This window comes from Silene latifolia, chromosome 8 (assembly GCF_048544455.1).
Source record: "Silene latifolia isolate original U9 population chromosome 8, ASM4854445v1, whole genome shotgun sequence".
NCBI lineage: Eukaryota > Viridiplantae > Streptophyta > Magnoliopsida > Caryophyllales > Caryophyllaceae > Silene > Silene latifolia.
The window spans coordinates 8,954,102-8,961,001 of NC_133533.1; the positions used below are offsets into that span (position 1 = coordinate 8,954,102).

General features: G+C 40.3%; 1 non-coding gene across 1 annotated transcript; it reads left to right on the forward strand.

Moving 5' to 3' along the window:
• Positions 1-1,962: 1,962 nt before the first annotated feature.
• Positions 1,963-2,069, forward strand: LOC141597665 (small nucleolar RNA R71). Its single transcript, XR_012522887.1, has one exon. It is a non-coding gene; the product is annotated as a small nucleolar RNA R71 (small nucleolar RNA).
• The last annotated feature ends 4,831 nt before the right edge of the window (positions 2,070-6,900 follow it).

The window sequence follows — 6,900 nt, forward strand, 5'->3', positions numbered from 1 at the left end:
TCATCTCCTACAAGGCAAACAACACCCACATCGTCCTCCAACGGATCCATTAGTGAGGATCCAAGCATAGCAGAGGCATAAGAAGAGTCCACAGTGCTAAATAAATAACAAGACTCTTGTAACATTGGGCTTCTAATGGTGTTGTTTTTGCTAAAGGAAACCCGGTCATCACCCACTTTCAATGTCAACCTCCCATTTTTCACATCAATTAGCGCACCCGCGGTGTGTAAAAATGGCCTACCCAATATAATTGGGGTTTGTAAATCCTCGGCCATATCAAGTATGAGGAAGTCAACGGGTATGAAAAACTTGCCAACTTTGACGGGAACATCTTCTAAGACACCTAGAGGTCGCTTTAAAGAACGGTCCGCCATTTGCAATGTAATACTTGTGCATTTTAAAGCACCCATGTTAAGTTTTTCACAAAGGGAATAGGGCATGACGCTTACACTAGCACCTAGGTCGCAAAGGGCCTTATCAATGGTATATTTGCCTATAGTGCAAGGAATAGAATAGCTACCGGGGTCCTTAAGTTTCGGGGGAGACTTGTTTTGTAAGAGTGCACTACACTCTTCGGTGAAAGCAATGGTCTCAACCACATTGAGGGATCTCTTCTTTGAGAGGATTTCCTTCATAAACTTTGCCTAAGAAGGGACTTGGGTAATCAATTCCATAAACGGGATGGTGACTTGCAAATTCTTACAAATTTCCAAAAATTTAGCAAACTTACCTTCCTCCTTGTGCTTTGCTAGATGATGGGGAAATGGTATTTGAATAAATTCTTTGGGAGGAGCATCCTCCACATCTTTCACTATCTCTTTCTCATTCTCCTTGGTAGCATCCACTTTCTTTGAAATGACATCACTCTCCTTAGCATTTGGAGAGATTTCTTCAATAACCACCTCATCACTTTCTTTTGGCATAGGAGACCCAACATCTTTGGCATCAAGCTTGCTCTTCCTCTTTAGCATCAACAATCGATGAGGAAATGGCACACGATCTTTAACAATAGGCTCTTCACTAGCCTTCCCTTTGTCATTTCCCCCAAGCTTAGCCTTTTTAACAACCACCTCTTCATCCAAAGTCATGGATGGCCCATCATAGCTTGAACCACTTCTCAAGGAAATAGAATTAGCGGTTTCATGCGGTTGCTCACCTTGGGGAGGTAGTTGACCATTCTTCCTTTGAGAGCTAGAAGCGGCTAATTGAGCCACTTGTTGTTCCAACATCTTGACCGCGGCACTATGAGCTTGATCATTCTTTTGAATTTGAGCCAACAACTCCCTTTGCATTTGGATTATCATACCCTCAAGCTTACCACCTCCTTGATTGTTTTGTTGGCTATTTTGTGGTGGATTTTGTTGGTAATTATTTTGTGGGGGCCTTTGTTGATTTTGATAACCCGGTGGAGGGGTATACTTTTGTTGTTGGGGAACATAGGCATTTTGTTGTTGTGGGGGTTGAGGGTTTAGCACATTATTGCTAGTGTAAGACAAGTTCGGATGGAATTTTGAATTCGGGTTGTAAGTGTTGGAAAATGTACCCGATGGATATGAACTTTGTCTAAAAACTTGAAAAGCATTTACCTCTTCAATGGGGGCTCGTCAATGAGCAGCATAATGACCCGCACCTCCACATCCATCACAAACGATGATTTGGCTTGTTGAAGACACAACATTGAGTTGTTGGATGGAATCTTTAGCATCTCTCTCCGCCAATTGTTGTTGGAGCAAGGCAATTTGAGCTAGCAAGACGGAGTTGTTGGAGGATTCTTCTTTACCTTTAGATGGCACAACTCGGGAATTGACAATTTGGGCATCATGGATCGCCATAGATTCGGTCGTGGAATGAGCAAGATCGGTGTCAATTTGATCAAACCGCCCATTATTGGCGGAATCAAGAATCCTTCGGGACTCGGCACAACATCCATTGTAGAATGTTATTGCTAGAAACCATTCATCTAGCCCATGATGTGGGCATTGTCTTTGAAGTTCCTTGTACCTCTCCCAAGCTTCATATAAGCTCTCAAGAGCTTGTTGACGGAATCCGGTGATTTGGCTCCTCAAAGTTTGAGTTTTCTCCGGTGGAAAAAACTTTTGGTAAAAAGCGAGAGCCAAGGTCTCCCAATTGGAGATTTCCAAGGTGGTGCGGTCAAGGCTATTGATCCAAAGCTTGGCCTTGTCCTTCAAAGAGAAAGGGAAAAGTATTTCCCTTATTTGGGCTTGGGTGACGCCCGTTTGACGGATCATGGAGCAATAGGCACAAAAGTTTTGCACATGCAAATTGGGATCCTCCAAAGGACTTCCTCCAAATTGCTTTCTCTCCACGAGGCTAATGAAAGCCGGTTTGATCTCGAATTGCGGCGCGGTAATTTGAGTAGTGGTGATACCGGCCGGAAGCATAGCCGCGGTGGGCTTTGAGTGATCGGAAAGTTTCACCATCTTTTTGGTAGTAGATGGTGGTGGTGGTGGAGTTGATGAACAAGAAACCTCCTCCCCTTCAAGAACCTCTAGATCGTCTAAATAAGACTTTCTAGCACTTTCAATTTGTATGGGAGAAGCGGCTTCTTTCACTTCCTTCCAAAAACGTCGTCTTCTCCTAAATGTTTTCTCGGGATCGGAATCCGGTGAAAGCAATTCTCCACTTCGAGAGGACCTGGGCATAAGACAACAATTTCTAGAGAAGTGATAAGTAACGGTCTCAAGGAACAAGTGTTCCTCAAGACAAAGAAAAACAAGATAAAAATCGTCAATTAAATAAGCAATGAAACCGTTTCCCCGGCAACGGCGCCAAAATTTGATAGGCTTTATCGCGTACCTATGCAAAGATAATTTCCCTGGACACAAATAAATGTAGTAATAGGGGTCGAACACAAGGAAACGGGAATTACTTCATGAATTGTTATGAATAGATTTTTATCAAGGTCGATTACGATTTGGATTTGATTTGTTTATTTGATGATTACTAAAAATGCAAAGTAAATAATATGATAAAAGGTAGTCTAAAGGAATCGGGTCACTCATGCAAAGGTAAACATATAAACATGATAAACTTGATATTAATAATCTTGTCAATTGCTTAGGCTTAAAGATACCCACCTTACGGCATTAGTATCAACCATAGACCGGGTCCTAGAGAAACTCTCGTCCATGACTAGGTCGTCCTACCACACATGCTTAGTCTAATTCAATTCTGTGCCTCTCGACTTTAGAACGAATGAACAAACTTAATCAGTGAATAAGGCCTTTAAACAAAGATTAAACATTGTGGCACAAGCATGTGATAGAAGCAATATGATCAATATTATTATGGACTTTATTTAATCATGTTATATGTTTGATTTTGCATGGCTCCCCTAGCCTTTAGACTAGAGGATTTAGCTACTCATATTTGTAAAAGAAATGCAAATGATATTTAGATTATAAGGCATATTGTAGGAATTATAACTAAAGTGGAAATTGTATACTAATGATGAAATGTAAAAGACATATACTAAACTCATAAACAAAATACAAAATGTAAATAAGAGAAATATTACCAAAGTAGTAGCTTGATAGAACTAACTTGGAAACCAAATGCTTGAATATATAATAACCAAATGTTTAACAACTACAAGATTAACTAATTTGTAAACTAATATGAAAACTATTGAAAGAAATATAATGCTTAAGGCTATGAAGAACTAAGAATGAGACGTAAAAATTGGATATTTAGAACTTAGGAATACCTCTCCTATTTATAGGAGAGGAGGAAAAGCGAAAGCAATCACGGAGCATGCAACCCCGATCGGGGTTGGGTGGCCCCGATCGGGGCCGTGTGTCCACCCGTCACTCCACTTAGTTCGTGCTTGATTGCGTGAGGGATCTCTATGCTTCTTTCGGTAGTGCTCAATTCCTAGCATCCTAAGCTCTTCTTGGCATCCTATGCTTTCATGGCATCCTAAGCTTGACCTTAATATGGACCTTGAAGTTGGGCTTGACTTTGATTGTTGGCAACATTTGTAATTCTCATTTCAATCCAACAATTCTTCATGCAAACACCCAATCCAATGCTCCATGCTTAGTCCAATGCTTGGCTTTGTTTAGCTTAGTGAACTTGGTGTACAAAATCATAGGAAAAAGCCTCTAAATGCTTCGATTCCTACAAAACCGTAACAAACACAACAATACACCTAGAACACAAAATTAGCTCACAAGTATACTAATTAAAGTATGATAATCAATAGAAACCGAGCTAAAATGAGGGGTAAAAGTGTATATAAAATGAACATATCAGAATTGCTGGCACTTGAGGTAGGGAAATACACTTGTCCTATTATCGTTATTGATCGAATTGTGTTGACTGGATTTCTGGTTGTTGATTACGTTACGATTTTTATATACGGGAAGTGATTGACTGAATTTATCGTATTGAGTATGATATCACAACATCGGGTAACTGGCATGACTTTATGATTTATCAGTTCAGTGATTTATATACATATTGCATTGCATTAATTATTGTTGAGCATTTCATATGCATTGGAGTTGGAGGATGATGTGGTAGTGACGATGATGAGATACGACGTGATGTTGTGATTAGGCCCAGGCGGGTTCTGCAGGACTTGCCCTGGTGTCCTCAGCGTTGAGCTGGCAGATCGCCTACGGTCGATATGGATATGTCTACCGGGGAATCGGTATGGCTGGGCGTTCCGAGTTATGCGTTATGATAAACGAGTTATGAGATACGAGATATGGGATATGAGATTGAGTTGAGATGGCGATGGAGGTGACGGAGTATCATGCATATCATATTTACTGTTTTATTGTTTTCCCTACTCAACCTCGTGGTTGACCCTGTGTATTCGTGAACACCTGTGATGAACCGTTTTATGGGGAGCAGACTTGACAGGTTTAAGAGATAGAACGGGAGCTGGATGGGCGTGAGACACTGGATCAGACGACTTAGTAGCTAGATCATCATCTAGAAGACTTTCACTTTTATTTATGTCAGTTCTTGTAATTTGAGTTGAAAAGAGGATTTGTAATAATTAAGTTAAAATATTATATAAATTGCCTTGGAGTTTAATTTGTTATTCACTACCTCGGGAAACCGAGATGGTAACAGTCCGTTTTATTAGGGAATGTCTTGACGAAGACTTCTTTTATAAACCGGGGTGTTACATTTAGCTTGCAAGGCGCCCTTTGGGTGGGATAGAGATTGTAACGTGACGTGGGTGGGTTGTTTCAAAATACAGAGTTCGTAATCCAGTTGCATTGAGATTCAAAGAAACTATCCATTCACACATGATAATAGACAGCTTGCTAATCTTCTTATGTTTGATTACAGGATCCAACTAGAGTTGGCATAAAGGGCCGCGGGCCGGTGGGCGGCACGGTCAGGCACGACCCACGGCATGGCACGGCACGGCCCGACGAGAAAATCGAGGAAGCACGGGCACGACACGACTGGGCTTGAGACGGGCTCCGGCGCGATTTTCTTCAGAAATCCGTGCCTAGGCACGGCACGGCCCAGGCACGGTGAATCCCGGCACGCACCAGGCACGACGGGCTTGGCACGGCCCGGCACGAAGAATGGCCCGTTGATCATTATTTATTAAACAAAAAGTACATTAATATTTAATAAAATATATATTTAAACCATTAATTATCATTTGTTAAACAAAAATTACATTAATATTTAATAAAATATATATTTAAACCATTAATCATCATTTATTAAACAAAAAGTACTAAAAATATATCAATTATATAACGTTTTTTTTTAATAAAAAAAATATTAAAGCACATGGGCCGGCTCACGGACAAGGCACGAAAAGCCCATGGGCCAGGCACGGCCCGAGCACGAAAATGGTCGTGCCTTGAGCGGGCCGCGGCGTAAGTTTGGATCAGTGGGCCTCGCACGGCACGGTCCGAGGAGCCCAATATCCGTGCCTGGGCCGGGCCAATTTTGGGGAAAGGCACGACGGGCCGGCCCGGCACACAGGCCCATTGCCTACTCTAGATCCAACGGGTAGCTAGCTGCACCTCCCTAGGCCCAAACTGTTTAGATTAGACAAAAACTCGAGTAAGAATAGATCGATATCATGGACGGTGGTGGATATTAGGCCGAGAGTGGTAAGCGAGAGTTGGTAGGTTTGAGTAAACAACAGGATTGGGAATGGCCCAAACTCATATTTAAATTTCTGGATATTTGATCCCATAATAATTGACAAAGTGCCCAAACCGAGTCTTGCCAAATCAAGTTCCTCAATCTTGGAGTTCCTCAAGTCAAGAACTGAAAATCGACCCCCATCATACCCATTAATATCCAACTTCAACAGGTAAGATCATCTATAAAATATAATTAAAAGGCTACTCTAAAATGACTAATAAACGCCACGTAGACAAAGCCACGTAGGATCCAAAAATGCCACGTAAATGCCACGTAAATGTGAGCATCAAAACTCATTGCCGCGTAGTTGTCTTATTTTATAGATTTAATTCATTTTTCTATAAATTAATTTAATTTATGTAACCCTTATAAATTTACATCAAAATTTCATAATTTATAATCAACTAGTTTTGTGGCCCGTGAATTTCACGAATATTTTGTTTTTAGTGTGATATTTTTAGTATTTCTAGTAATTGAGACTTTATAAAATATCAAATCACATAATAAGATTACCTCATGAATAACTCATGATAGATCGTGTACTAAACATACGGGCATTGACATATTAACATAAAGATCAAAGTCTATAAATTAAAGAGTGTATTTTTTCAAAGGTAAAATGATGAAAAAAAATCAACAAATACCAAAATAAAAAATACAGTTGAAAAAAAACAAACTAAAAAACTATTACTCATTCACGTTGATGTCGTCAACCTTACACTTAGTTTTTAATATATAGTTCTTTAA